Here is a 15,948-nt window from a genome sequence, read left to right on the forward strand (position 1 = left end):
GCCCGCACGCGCCCGCCTGGGCCGTCCCGTGCCACCACAGCCCCTCCCGCTCCTGCCTTCTGCCTTGGCCGCGCGCGCCTGCGCTGCGCGCCCCCTTGTCGTGCTGCTCCGGCGCCCTGCCGTGGCCAGTGCCCCGCCGTGGCAGCACCCCCTGGTAACGTGGGCGTGCGCCCAAACGGGCAGCGTCCAGCGCCCGCATCCGCACCTGTGCGCCGGCGCCCGCTAAGGCCCCCTGACCCAATGACATGTGGGGCCTAGCCCCCGGAATGTTTATAAAAAAAGATTAAAAGGAAATAATAAAAAATATTAATTAATTAATTGGTTAATTAAATTAATTAACTTAACTAATCCTGATTAGATTAACCTAATAACTAATTAAACTAATTAACTACTGTTAATTAACATAACTAATCTGTTAACTAAACTAATTAACCTGGTTAATTAGTTAACAGACAATGACATGTGGGTCCCACTGGACCCACCTGTCTGTTTGACTGGTCAACCGACCAGTTGACCTGCTGACATCACTCTGATGTCATGTCTGCGTCATCATTCACTGTTCTGGATAATGTTGGGTTTAAATAAATAATTAAAATCAGAAAATGATTTAAATCTTTAGAAAATCATATCTTTTAATCCGTAATTTGGATGAAAATACTTTATACATGAAAGTTGCTCAGAACGATGAGACGAATTTGAATACGTAGCCCGTTCGTCCGCCACACATCCCTAGCATAGCAAACATGCAACTTTTCCTCTCCGATTCATCTGTCCGAAAACGCGAAACACCGGGGATATTTTCCCGGGTGTTTTCCCCCTTCACCGGTATCACCTCATATCGCGTTAGAACATGTTTAGCTCTGCCTATTGTCCTGATATGCACTTGCTTGCTATGTATTTACTGTTTCTCCCCCCTCTTCTCTTCGGTAGACCCCGTGACGATGCTGATGTCCCTGTGGTCGACTACGTCACCGACGACCCCTCCTTCTTGTCTGAGCAACCAGGCAAGCCCCCCCTTTGATCACCAGATATCGCCTACTCTTCTCTATACTGCTTGCATTAGAGTAGTGTAGCATGTTACTGCTTTCCGTTAATCCTATTCTGATGCATAGCCTGTCCTTACTACTACTGTTTTTACCTTTACCATCTATCCTAGTGCTTAGCATAGGATGCTAGTGTTCCATCAGTGGCCCTACACTCTTGTCCGTCTGCCATGCTATAGTACTGGGCCGTGATCACTTCGGGAAGTGATCATGGGCATATACTATACACTTTATACTGTTACATTACTTGTGATGCTGTTCGGAGATGGGGGCTAAAGGGGCAGGTGGCTCCATCCCAGTAGAGGTTGGCCTGGGTTCCCGACGGCCCCCGACTGTTACTTTGAGGTGGAGCGACAGGGCAGGTTGAGACCACCTAGGAGAGAGGTGGGCCTGGCCCTGGTCGATGTCCGCGGATACTTAACACGTTTAACGAGATCTTAGTATTTGATCTGAGTCTGGCTACTGGCCTATACGCACTAACCATCTACACGAGGACAGTTATGGGCACTCGACGTCGTGGTATCAGCCGAAGCACTTCGTGACGCCAGCGACTGAGCGGCGCGCGCCGGGTTGGACCGCGTAACGTGACTTCCTTTGTAATGGAGGTTGCTAGGTCTGCTCTCCGGCCGCGTACGCAACGTGCAGGTGTGCTATGGGCGATGGGCCCAGACCCCTGTGCGCTTAGGTTTAGACCGGCGTGCTGGCCTCTCTGTTGTGCCTAGGTAGGGCTGCGACGTGTTGATCTTCCGAGGCCGGGCATGACCCAGGAAAGTGTGTCCGGCCAAATGGGATCGAGCGTGTTGGGTTATGTGGTGCACCCCTGCAGGGAAGTTAATCTATTCGAATAGCCGTGATCTTCGGTAACATGACGACTTGGAGTTGTACCTTGACCTTATGACAACTAGAACCGGATACTTAATAAAACACACCCTTCCAAGTGCCAGATACAACCGGTGATCGCTCTCTCACAGGGCGACGAGGGGAGGATCATCGGTTAGGATTATGCTATGCAATGCTACTTGTAGGACTCCAGTCTACTCTCTTCTACATGCTACAAGACGGAGGCTGCCAGAAGCGTAGTCTTCGAAAGGACTAGCTATCCCCCCCTTATCCCGGCTTTCTGCAGTTCAGTCCACATATAATAGCCTTATTCCAGTTGATACCAATGCATACATATGTAGTGTAGCTCCTTGCTTGCGAGTACTTTGGATGAGTACTCACGGTTGCTTTCTCCTTCTTTTCCCTCTATCCCTTCTACCTGGTTGTCGCAACCAGATGTTGGAGCCCAGGAGCCAGACGCCACTGTCGACGACGACCCCTACTACATCGGAGGTGCCTACTACTACGTGCTGCCCGCTGACGATGACCAGGAGTAGTTTAGGAGGATCCCAGGCAGGAGGCCTACGCCTCTTTCGATCTGTATCCCAGTTTGTGCTAGCCTTCTTAAGGCAAACTTGTTTAACTTATGTCTCTACTCAGATATTGTTGCTTCTGCTGACTCGTCTATGATCGAGCTCTTGTATTCGAGCCCTCGAGGCCCCTGGCTTGTAATATGATGCTTGTATGACTTATTTTATTTGTAGAGTTGTGTTGTGATATCTTCCCGTGAGTCCCTGATCTTGATCGTACACGTTTGCGTGTATGATTAGTGTACGATTAGATCGGGGGCGTCACACCGCACCTGACCTAGCCTTATTACAAACCGAGTAGGAGTCTTAATCCTAGTACAAGTTGTATTCTAACATCCCTGCAGTGTCAACGGTAGGCTCGACGACGTTGAGACTGAAATGAATGTCTTGAAACGGAGTAGTCGCTAGCCCTTTAGTAAAGATATCAGCAAACTGAGCAGAAGTAGGCACGTGGAGAACGCGAACTTGACCGAGAGCCACCTTCTCTCGAACAAAATGAATGTCGACCTCAATATGCTTGGTGCGACAGTGTTGAACCGGATTCCCTGACATGTAGACAGCTAAAATATTATCACGGTAAACAATGGTAGCTTGCTCAATAGGACGGTGCAGCTCCGACAGCAACTGGCGCAACCAAACCGTATCAGTAACTGCATGAGCCACAACGCGGTACTCAGCTTCAGCAGACGAGCGGGAGACCGTAACCTGCCTTTTTGAAGACCAAGAAACCAAATTGTTACCAAGAAAAACACAAAATCCGGATGTGGACCTACGAGTATCTGGACAACCAGCCCAGTCTGCATCAGAGTAAGCTATCAAGGAGGTGGGAGAGGATTTGTTGATATGAAGACCTAAGTCTAGTGTGCCTTTGAGATATCGAAGAATATGTTTGACATGATTGTAGTGTGGAATACGAGGATCATGCATGTATAGACAAGCTTGTTGGACATCAAAAAAAATTTTAGGACGAGTGAGAATGAGATACTGAAGTGCACCAGTAAGACTACGATAAAGAGAAGGATCAGAGAAAGGATCACCGTCGGTAAAGAGTTTGGAACATGTATCAACAGGGGTACGGGAAGTTTGACAATCAAGCATACCAACATAAGAAAGAAGATCCAGAGTGTACTGACATTGAGACAAGAAAAGACTAAAGGAGTCACGGATAACAGCAATACCTAAGAAGTGGTGAAGAAGACCTAAATCTGTCGTAGAGAACTCGTGGCGAAGAAGAGAGATAATATGATCTAAAAATTGTTGTGTTGAAGCTGTGAGGATGATATCATCAACATATAAAAGAAGGTAAGCAGTGTTGGTGTTGTAATGAAAGGTGAAGAGTGAAGTGTCAGAACGGGAAGGGGTAAAACCGATGGTTTGAGCATAAGTAGAAAAGCGTTGGAACCAGGCACGTGATGCTTGTTTAAGACCATAAAGAGATTTTTGAAGAAGACAAACATGATTATGGTAGGAGGATGTTCGAAGCCAAGAGGTTGTTGACAATAGACTGTTTCTTGAAGAGAGACATGAAGAAAAACATTTTTGACATCTAGTTGATGAATTGACCATGAAGAAGAGACGACGATGCTAAGGACAGTGCGAATAGTGTTGGGTTTGACAACTAGAGAGAAAGTCTCATCATAACCGATGCCGTGTTGCTGAGAGTAACCACGACATACCCATTGAGCCTTATAACGTGCAAGACTCCCATCAGAATTAAATTCATGGCAAAAAAACCATTTGCCTGAAACAATATTTGTATTGGAAGGACAAGAAACTAACTGCCACGTGTTATTCAGCAGAAGGACATCATATTCATCTTTCATAGCTGCGGCCCAATTAGGCTCTAGGAGACCTGATTTGTAAGATTTGGGTAGAGAGGAAGGAGATAGAGATGCATGAAGATTGAGACGATCTTTTGCAGGTAAACGAAACCCGGACTTGGCACATGTGTGCATGTTATGATAGTTTGTAGGAGCTAGAACGGGAATAGCATGAGCAGGAGGGGTGGGGGAATATGTGGTGGACGCGTCTGGCACAACGAAGGAAGAGGACACGAGAGATGGCGGCGAAGACTGCGGCGACAGGTGGTCTACAGCGACAGAGTGTAATGTGTTTTCCTCTGCTGGGACAGAGGTGATGACAGAAGTGGTCGCGGCAGGATCCGCTACCACGTTAGAGAATTCGATTGCTTTCGCTGGATAGGTCAGTGAGTGAAAGAAGGGAAGATGATTGCGGCGAGAGGGACTAGTGGACGGTGTGGGTGAGTTGGGATCTAATTGTTGACGCTCGAAGAAGAGAAAATGTTTTCAGCAAATGTTACATGACGAGACACATGAACACGACCACTAACAAGATCGAGACAACGATAACCCTTGTGCTCGTCAATGGACACACGGGGTAGAGCGTGATGAAAGTTTGTTAGAAATGGAGTAGGAGTTTGGAAAACAAAGACAACCGAAGACGTGAACGTCAGAGTAATTTGGATGACAGAGAAATAAAGAGAAGTAAGAAGCAGTTTGTGGGTTAACTTTAGATGGACAAATATTGAGTAAATATGTGGCCCTGTGGAGGGCTTCAGCTCAGAACTTCGGAGGCATAGAAGATTGAACAAGCAGAGTGTAAAGGATGTCATTATGAGTACGAAGAGAACGCTCAGCTTTGCTGTTTTGAGGGGGGGGGTATAAAGACATGAGAAACGCAAAAGAATTTCATATTGTAGAAAGAAATTTCGATTTTTAAAGTTGTCAAATTCACGACCATTATCACATTGTATGAATCTTAGAGGGAGGAAAAAGTGGACCGAGACATAGCGCTGAAAGTTGAGGAATATATTATGAATGTCGGATTTGTTGCATAAAGAAAAAGTCCAAACATAATGAGTAAAATCATCAAGAATCACGAGATAATACTTAAAACCAGATACACTTTCTATCGGTGATGTCCAGAGATCATAATGAAGTAATTCAAAAGGAAAAGTACTAGAGGATTGAGAGGAACTAAAAGGAAGGCGAACAAGTTTGCCCAATTGACATGACTGACATATAGAAAAATTATGAGAGTCTCTATTACAAGGTATTAAAAATTCACTAAGAAGTGTGGATAACACATTTTTATTGGGATGACCGAGACGTTGGTGCCACAAATCAATAGAGGCCATCATAGATGTTGGAAGAGCAGCGGCCGGAACACCATGGAGCGAATATAGATAACCGGAGCTATTGAATCGAGCGATCTCGGCCTTGGTCCGGTAGTCCTTCATAGACAAACCAAAGGGGTCAAACTCAATAGAAACAATATTACCAGTGGTGATTTGGCGAACAAAAATCAGATTTTTAATAAGAGCAGGAGCTACAAGAACATCACGAAGAAGCAAAGGCTTAATTGGGGATTGGATTTGAGCCTGACCGACATAGTAAATAGGAATATAAGATCCATCACCGAAAGTAATAAAGAGAAAAGACGAAGGTGTGCAAGAAGAAAGCAAATTACTTGGTGCACACATATGACGAGAAGCCCCAGAATCGAAAATCCAATCCGTACCTGAGTTCCCTTATGCAGCAAGTTATTCATGACTTGTAGAAAAGCAGCTTGGTCCCAGCTCGGAGTCGAAGTAGAGGCCGGTGTAGTCATGGGAGCTTGCGGGTGTGGTGGCGTCGGCAGTAGGGCCGGCATGGGCGTAAAGAGAGAGAGACCATCATTGTACTGCTGCATGTAGAGGGGCGATGGAGCACTGATACGTCTCCAATGTATCTACAATTTTTGATTGTTCCATGCTATTATATTATCTATTTTGGATGTTAATGGACTTTATTATGCACTTTTATATTATTTTTGGGACTAACCTATTAACCAAAGGCCCAGTGCAAATTGATGTTTTTTTTGCCTATTTCAGTGTTCCATAGAAAAAGGAATATCAAACGGATTCCAAACGGAATGAAACCTTTGCGAGGATTTTTTTGGAACAAACGCAATCCAGGAGACTTGAAGTGGACGTCATGGAAGCAGCGAGGCGGCCACGAGGTAGGGCGGAGCGCCCCCACCCTCGTGGGCCCCTTGTAGCTCCACCGACCTACTTCTTTCACCTATATATACTCTTATACCCTGAAAACATCTAGGGGAGCCACGAAACCACTTTTCCACCGCCGCAACCTTTTGTACCCGTGGTCCCATCTGGGGACCTTTTCCTGCGATTTGCCGGAGGGGGATTTGATCACGGAGGGCTTATACATCAACACCATAGCCTCTCCGATGATCTGTGAGTAGTTTACCACAGACCTTCGGGTCCATAGTTATTAGCTAGATGGCTTCTTCTCTCTCTTTGGATCTCAATACAAAGTTCTCCTCGATGTTCTTGAAGATCTATTCGATGTAATTCTTTTTGCAGTGTGTTTGTCGAGATCCGATGAATTGTGGGTTTATGATTAAGTTCATCTATGAACAATATTTGATTCTTCTCTGAATTCTTATATGCATGATTTGATATCTTTGCAAGTCTCTTCGAATTATCAGTTTGGTTTGGCCTACTAGATTGATCTTTCTTGCAATGGGAGAAGTGCTTAGCTTTGGGTTCAATCTTGCGGTGTCCTTTCCCAGTGACAGCAGGTGCAGCAAGTCACGTATTGTATTGTTGCCATCGAGGATAAAAAGATGGGGTTTATATCATATTGCTTGAGTTTATCCCTCTACATCATGTCATCTTGCCTAATGCGTTACTCTGTTCTTTTGAACTTAATATTCTAGATGCATGCTGGATAGCGGTCGATGTGTGGAGTAATAGTAGTAGATGCAGAATTGATTCGGTCTACTTGACACGGACGTGATGCCTATGTTCATGATCATGCCTAGATATCATCATAACTATGCACGTTTCTATCAATTGCTCGGCAGTAATTTGTTCACCCACCATAATATATGCTATCTTGAGAGAAACCACTAGTGAAACCTATGGCCCCCGGGTCTACTTTACATCATACAAGTTTCCGATCTACAATTCTAGTTTACTATTTATTTTGCAATCTTTACTTTTCAATCTATACAACAAAAATACCAAAAAAAATTATCTTATTATCTCTATCAGATCTCACTTTCATAAGTGACCATGAAGGGATTGACAACCCCTTTATCGCGTTGGTTGCGAGGTTCTTGTTTGTTTGTTGGATTGATACCTTGGTTCTCAAAAACCGAGGGAAATACTTATGCTACTTTGTTGCATCACCCTTTCCTCTTCAAGAGAAAACCAATGTATGCTCAAGAGGTAGCAAGTGCCATAGGACGCATAAGGACTGGTGTTGTAGATCGGTGGCGCGTGGGAGGGAGCAGCGTGGTACGCGGCCATCAGCTGTCGGTGTGAGAGGATGGGCGCGCCGGTGTGAGGGCGAGCACCGGGCTGCCAGCCACCGGTATAAGCAAGCGGGGCACCATATGGCGTAGGGGCGGACTAGGGCATAGGCCACGCCTGGACTAGCCCTGTCCATGGATCAGGAGATGGGCGCCATATGGGCGGTGGCGGCGGTACAGTTGATGAAGCCGGGGGCGATGGTGGTGCAGTTGGTGGAGCCGGGGGTGGAGCAGGAGCGGGCGACATGCGGAATTGCGGCATCCTAGGGTTTTTGCCCCGGTAGTTGGGACTTGGATGCCAGCCGGATGGTTGAGGACGTGTTGTTGGTGGAGGTGGCGGTGGCGGCGTCGGCGCAGGCGGGTGAGGAGAAGCAGTGAAGACCTGAGGACGGGAGTCCTTCGTAGTTAGGGCACGATCGGCCCATTGGAGCATCTATTGGGGAACGCAGTATTTCAAAAAAAAATCCTACGATCACGCAAGAGCTATCTAGGAGATGCATAGCAACGAGACGGGAGAGTGTGTCCACGTACCCTCATAAACTGAAAGCAGAAGCGTTTAGAAACGCGGTTGATGTAGTCGAACATCTTCACGATCCAACCGATCCAAGTACCAAACATACGGCACATCCGTGTTCATCACACATTCAGCACGATGACGTCCCTCGAGCTCTTGATCTAGTTGAGGACGAGGGAGAGTTCCATCAGCACGATGGTGTGGCGACGGTGATGATAAAGTTACCGGCGCAGACCTTCGCCTAAGCACTACGACGATATGACCGAGATGTGTAACTATGGAAGGGGGCACCACACACGGCTAAGAGAAGACTTCGTTGCCCCTTTGGGGTGCCCCCTCTCATGTATATAAAGGAGGGGGAAGAGGAGGCTGACCCAAGGGGGGCGCGCCAAGGGGGGAGTCCTACTTGGACTCCCGGTCCAAGTAGGATTCCCCCTTCCTATTCCAACTAGGAGAAGGAGGGAAGGAGGAAGAGGGAAGAAGGAAAGAGGGGGCCGTCGCCCCCTCCTAGTCCAATTCGGACCAGCCCTTGGGAGGGTGCGCGGACACCCCTTGAGGCCCTTCTCTCCTTTTCACTAAAGCCCATTAAGGCCCATTACTTCCCCGGGGGTTCCGGTAACCTCCCGGTACTCCGGAAAATACCCGAAACACTTCAGAACCATTCTGGTGTCCGAATATAACCTCCAATATATCGATCTTTACCTCTCGACCATTTTGAGACTCCTCGTCATGTCCCTGATCTCATCCGGGACTCCGAACATACTTCGGTCATCAAATCACATAAATCATAATACAAATCGTCATCGAACATTAAGTGTGCGGACTCTACGGGTTCGAGAACTATGTACACATGACTGAGACTCATCTCCGGTCAATAACCAATAGCGGAACCTGGATGCTCATATTGGTTCCTACATATTCTACAATGATCTCTATTGGTCAAACTGCATAACAACATACATTGTTCCCTTAGTCATCGGTATGTTACTTGCCCGAGATTCGATGATCGGTATCATCATACCTAGTTCAATCTCGTTACTGGCGAGTCTCTTTACTCGTTCCGTAATGCATCATCCCGTAACTAACTTATTAGTCACATTGCTTGCAAGGCTCATAGTGATGTGCATTACCGAGAGGGCCCAGAGATACCTCTCCGATACACAGAGTGACAAATCCTAATCTCGATCTATGCCAGCTCAACAAACACCATCGAAGACACTTGTAGAGCATCTTTATAATCACCCAGTTACGTTGTGATGTTTGATAGCACACAAGATGTTCCTCCGGTATTCGGGAGTTGCATAATCTCATAGTCAGAGGAACATGTATAAGTCATGAAGAAAGCAATAGCAATAAAACTAAACAATCATTATGCAAAGCTAACGGATGGGTCTTGTCCATCACATCATTCTCCTAATTATGTGATCCCATTCATCAAATGAAACACATGTCTATGGTCAGGAAACTTAACCATCTTTGATTTGCGAGCTAGTCAAGTAGAGGCATACTAGGGACACTCTGCTTTGTCTATGTATTCACACATGTACTAAGTTTCCGGTTAATAAAATTCTAGCATGAATAATAAACATTTATCATGATATAAGGAAATATAAATAACAACTTTATTATTGCCTCCAGGGCATATTTCCTTCAGTCTCCCACTTGCGCTAGAGTCAATAATCTAGTTCACATCGTCATGTGATTTAACACCAATAGTTCACATCTTTATGTGATTAGTTCACATCTCCATGTACTAACACCCAAAGGGTTTACGAGAGTCAATAATCTAGTTCACATCGCTATGTGATTAACACCCAAAGAGTACTAAGGTGTGAGCATGTTTTGACTATGAGATAAGTTTAGTCAACGGGTCTGCCACATTCAGAGAGGTATGTATTTTGCAAATTTTCTTCGTCTACAATGCTATGCACGGAGCTACTCTAGCTAATTGCTCCCACTTTCAATATGTATCCAGATTGATACTTAGAGTCATCCGGATAAGTGTCAAAGTTTGCATCAATGTAACCCTTCACGACGAACTTTCTGTCACCTCCATAATCGAGAAACATGTCCTTATTCCACTAAGGATAATTTTGACCGTTGTCCAGTGATCCACTCCTGGATCACTATTGTACCCTCCTGCCAATCTCATGGTGAGGTACACAATAGGTCTGGTACACATCATAGCGTACTTTATAGAACCTATGCCCGAGGCATATGGAATGACTTTTCATTCTCTTTCTATTTTCTGTCGTGGTCGGGTTATGAGTATTTACTCAACTTCACACCTTGCAACACAGGCAAGAACTCCTTCTTTGATTGTTCCATTTTGAACTACTCCAAAAACATGTCAAGGTATGTACTCATTGAAAAAACTTATCAAGCGTCTTGATCTATATCTATACATCTTGGTGCTCAATATGTAAGCAGCTTCACTGAGGTCTTTCTTTGAAAAAACTCCTTTCAAACACTCCTTTATGCTTTCCAGAAAATTCTACATCATTTCTGATCAACAAAATGTTATTCACATATACTTATCAGAAAGGTTGTAGTGCCCCCACTCACTTTGTTGTAAATACAGACTTCACCAAAAGTCTGTATAAAACAATATGCTTTGATCACCTTATCAAAGTGTATATTCCAACTCCGAGATGCTTGCACCAGTCCATAGATGGATTGCTGGAGCTTGCACACTTTGTTAGCACCTTTAGGATTGACAAAACCTTCTTTTTGCATCATATAAAACTCTTCTTTAAGAAATCCATTAAGGAATGTAGTTTTGACATCCATTTGCCAGATTTCATAAAATGTGGCAATTGCTAACATGATTCAGACAGACTTAAGCATCGCTACGAGTGAGAAAATCTTATCGTAGTCAACACCTTGAACTTGTCGAAAACTTTTTGCAACAATTCAAGCTTTGTAGATAGTAACACTACTATCAACGTCCGTCTTCCTCTTGAAGATCCATTTATTCACAATGGCTCGCCGATCATCAGGCAAGTCAATCAAAGTCCATACTTTATTCTCATACATGGACCCCATCTCAGATTTCATGGCCTCAAGCCATTTCACAGAATCTAGGCTCATCATCGCTTCCTCATAGTTTGTAGGTTCGTCATGGTCTAGTAACATGACTTCTAGAAAAGGATTACCGTACCACTCTAGTGCGGACCGTACTCTGGTTGACCTACGAGGTTCAGTAGTAACTTGATCTGAAGTTTCATGATTATCATCATTAGCTTCCCCACTAATTGGTGTAGGAATCACTAGAACTGATTTCTGTGATGAACTACTTTCCAATTCGGGAGAAGGTACAATTACCTCATCAAGTTATACATTCCTCCCATTCACTTCTTTCGAGAGAAACTTCTTCTCTAGAAAGGATCCATTCTTAGCAACGAATATCTTGCCTTCGGATCTGTGATAGAAGGTGTACCCAACAGTTTCCTTTGGGTATCCTATGAAGACGCATTTCTCAGATTTGGGTTCGAGATATTCAAGTTGAAGCTTTTTCACTTAAGCATCACAGCGCCAAACTTTAAGAAACGACAGCTTAGGTTTCTTGCTAAACCATAGTTCATAAGGTGTCATCTCAACGGATTTAGATGGTGCCCTATTTAATGTGAATGCAGTTATCTCTAATGCATAACCCCAAAACAATAGCGGTAAATCAGTAAGAGACATCATAGATCACACCATATCTAATAAAGTACGGTTACGACGTTCGGACACACCATTACGCTGTGGTGTTCCAGGTGGCGTGAGTTGCGAAACTATTTCACATTGTTTCAAATGAAGACCAAACTCATAACTCAAAAATCCACCTCCACGATCAGATCGTAGAAACTTTATTTTCTTGTTATGATGATTTTCCACTTCACTCTGAAATTCTTTGAACTTTTCAAATGTTTCAGACTTATGTTTCATTAAGTAGATATACCCATATCTGCTCAAATCTTCTGTGAAGGTCAGAAAATAACGATACCCGCCGCGAGCCTCAACACTCATCGGACCACATACATCAATATGTATTATTTACAATAAGTCGGTGGCTCGCTCCATTGTTCCGGAGAACGGAGTTTTAGTCATCTTGCCCATGAGGCATGGTTGGCAAGCATCAAATGATTCATAATCAACTGATTCCAAAAGTCCATCCGCATGGAGTTTCTTCATGCACTTTACACCAATATGACCTAAACGCCAGTGCCACTAGCATGTTGCACTATCATTATGAACTTTGCATCTTTTGGCATCAATATTATGAAATTGTGTATCACTATGGTCAAGATTCAATAAACCATTCACCTTGGGTGTATGACCACAGAAGGTTTTATTCATGTAAATAGAATAACAATTATTTTTGACTTAAATGAATAACTGTATTACAATAAACATGATCCAATCATGTTATGCTCAACGCAAACACCAAATAACATTTATTTTAGGTTCAACACTAATCCCGAAGGTAAAGGGAGTGTGCGATGGTGATCTTATCAACCTTGGAATCACTTCCAACACACATCGTCACCTCGCCCTCAACTAGTCTATGTTCATTTTGTAACTCCTGTTTCAAGTTACTAATCATAGCAACTAAACCAGTATCAAATACCCAGGGGATACTATGAACACTAGTAAAGTACACATCAATAACATGTATATCATATATACTTTTGTTCACTTTGCCATCCTTCTTATCCGCCAAGTATTTGGGGCAGTTCCAATTCCAGTGACCATTTCCTTTGCAGTAGAAGCACTTAGTTTTAGGCTTGGGTCTAGCTTTGGGCTTCTTCATGGGAGTGGAAACTCGCTTGCCATTCTTCTTGAAGTTCCCTTTCTTTCCCTTGCCCTTTTACTTGAAACTAGTGGTCTTATCAACCATCAACACTTGATGCTTTTCTTGATTTCTACCTTCGCTGATTTCAGCATCGTAAAGAGCTCGAGGAATCATTTTCGTCATCCCTTGCATATTATAGTTCATCACGAAGTTCCAGTAACTTGGTGATAGTGACTAGAGAACTCTGTCAATCACTATCTTATCTGGAATATTAACTCCCACTTGATTCAAGCGATTGTAGTACTCAGACATTCTGAGCACATGCTCACTGGTTGAGCTATTCTCCTCCATCTTGTAGGAAAAATACTTGTCAGAGGTCTCATACCTCTCGACTCGGGCATGAGTCTGAAATACCAATTTCATCTCTTGGAATATCTTATATGCTCCTTGGCGTTCAAAACATTTTTGAAGTCCAGGTTCTAAGCCGTAAAGCATGGTGCACTCAACTATCAGGTAGTCATCATACCGAGCTTGCCAAATGTTTATAATGTCTGCATCTACTCCTGCCATAGGTCCGTCACCTAGCGGTGCATCAAGGACATAATTCTTTTGTGCAGCAATGAGGATAATCCTTAGATTACGGACCCAGTCCGCATCATTGCTACTATCATCTTTTAACTTATTTTTCTCTAGGAACATATCAAAAATAAAACAGGGAGCTATATGCGAGCTATTGATCTACAACATAGATCTACCAGAACTACCAGGACTAAGTTCATGATAAATTAAATTTCAGTTAATCATATTACTTAAGAAATCCCACTTAGATAGACATCCCTCTAGTCATCTAAATGATCACGCGATCCATATCAACTAAACCATGTCCGATCATCACGTGAGATGGAGTAGTTTTCAATGGTGAACATCACTATGTTGATCATATCTACTATATGATTCACGTTCAACCTTTCGGTCTCAGTGTTCCCAGGCCATATCTGCATATGCTAGGCTCGTCAAGTTTAACTCGAGTATTCTGCACGTGCAAAACTGGCTTGCACCCGTTGTATGTGAACGTAGAGCTTATCACACCCGATCATCACGTGGTGTCTCGTCACGACGAACTGTAGAAACGGTGCATACTCAGGAAGAACACTTATACCTTGAAATTTTAGTGAGGGATCATCTTATAATGCTACCGCCATACTAAGCAAAATAATACACGTAAAGGATAAACATCACATGCAATCAAAATATGTGACATGATATGGCCATCATCATCTTGTGCCTTTGATCTCCATCTCCAAAGCACTGTCATGATCTCCATCGTCACCGGCTTGACACATTGATCTCCATCGTAGCATCGTTGTCGTCTCGCCAACTGTTGCTTCCACGACTATCACTACCACTTAGTGATAAAGTAAAGCAATTACATGGCGATTGCATTTCATACAATAAAGTGACAACCTTAAGGCTCCTGCCAGTTGATGACAACTTCTACAAAATATGATCATCTCATACAACAATTTATATCTCATCATGTCTTGACCATATCACATCACAACATGCCCTGCAAAAACAAGTTAGACGTCATCTACTTTGTTGTTGCAAGTTTTACGTGGCTGCTACGGGTTTCTAGCAAGAATCGTTCTTACCTATGCATCAAAACCACAACGATTTTTCATCAAGTGTGCTGTTTTAACCTTCAACAAGGACCGGCCATAGTCAAACTTGATTCAACTAAAGTTGGAGAAACAGACACCCGCTAGCCACCTGTGTGCGAAGTACGTCGGTAGAACCAGTCTCATGAACGCGGTCATGTAATGTCGGTCCGGGCCGCTTTATCCAACAATACCTTTGAATCAAAGTAAGACGTTGGTGGTAAGCAGTATGACTATTATCGCCCACAACTCTCTGTGTTCTACTTGCGCATATAACATCTACGCATAGACTTGGCTCGGATGCCACTGTTGGGGAGCGCAGTATTTCAAAAAATTTCCTACGATCATGCAAGATCTATCTAGGAGATGCATAGCAGTGAGAAGGGAGAGTGTGTCCACGTACCCTCATAGACCAAAAGCGGAAGCGTTTAGTAACACGGTTGATGTAGTCGAACATCTTCACGACACAACCGATCCAAGTACCGAACGTACGGCACCTCCGTGTTCATCACACGTTCAGTACGATGACGTACCTCAAGCTCTTGATCCAATTGATGATGAGGGAGAGTTCCGTCAGCACGATGGCGTGGCGACAGTGATGATGAAGTTACCAGCGCAGGGCTTCGCCTAAGCACTACGACGATATGACCGAGGTGTGTAACTTGGAAGGGGCACGCACACGACTAAGAGAAGACTTCATTGTCCCTTTGGGGTGCCCCCTCCCATGTATATAAAGGAGGGGGAAGAGGAGGTCGGCCCAAGGGGGGGCGCCAAGGGGGGAGTGCTACTTGGACTCCCGATCCAAGTAGGATTCGCCCCCACCCCCTTTCCTATTCCAACTAGGAGAAGGAGGGAAGGAGGAAGAGGAAAGAAGGAAAGAGGGGGGCCCCCCCTCCTAGTCCAATTCGGACCAGCCCTTGGGGGGCGCGCGGCCACCCCTTGAGGCCCTTCTCTCCTTTCCACTAAAGCCCATTAAGGCCCATTACTTCCCTCGGGGGGGGGGGGTTCCGGTAACCTCCCGGTACTCCGGAAAATACCCGAAACACTTCAGAACCATTCCGGTGTCCGAATATAACCTTCCAATATATTGATCTTTAGCTCTCGACCATTTCTTGACTCCTCGTCATGTCCGTGATCTCATCCTGGACTCCGAACATACTTCGGTCATCAAATCACATAACTCATAATACAAATCGTCATCAAACGTTAA

The sequence above is a fragment of the Triticum dicoccoides genome, chromosome 7A, assembly GCF_002162155.2.
Source record: "Triticum dicoccoides isolate Atlit2015 ecotype Zavitan chromosome 7A, WEW_v2.0, whole genome shotgun sequence".
NCBI classification, from domain to species: Eukaryota; Viridiplantae; Streptophyta; class Magnoliopsida; order Poales; family Poaceae; genus Triticum; species Triticum dicoccoides.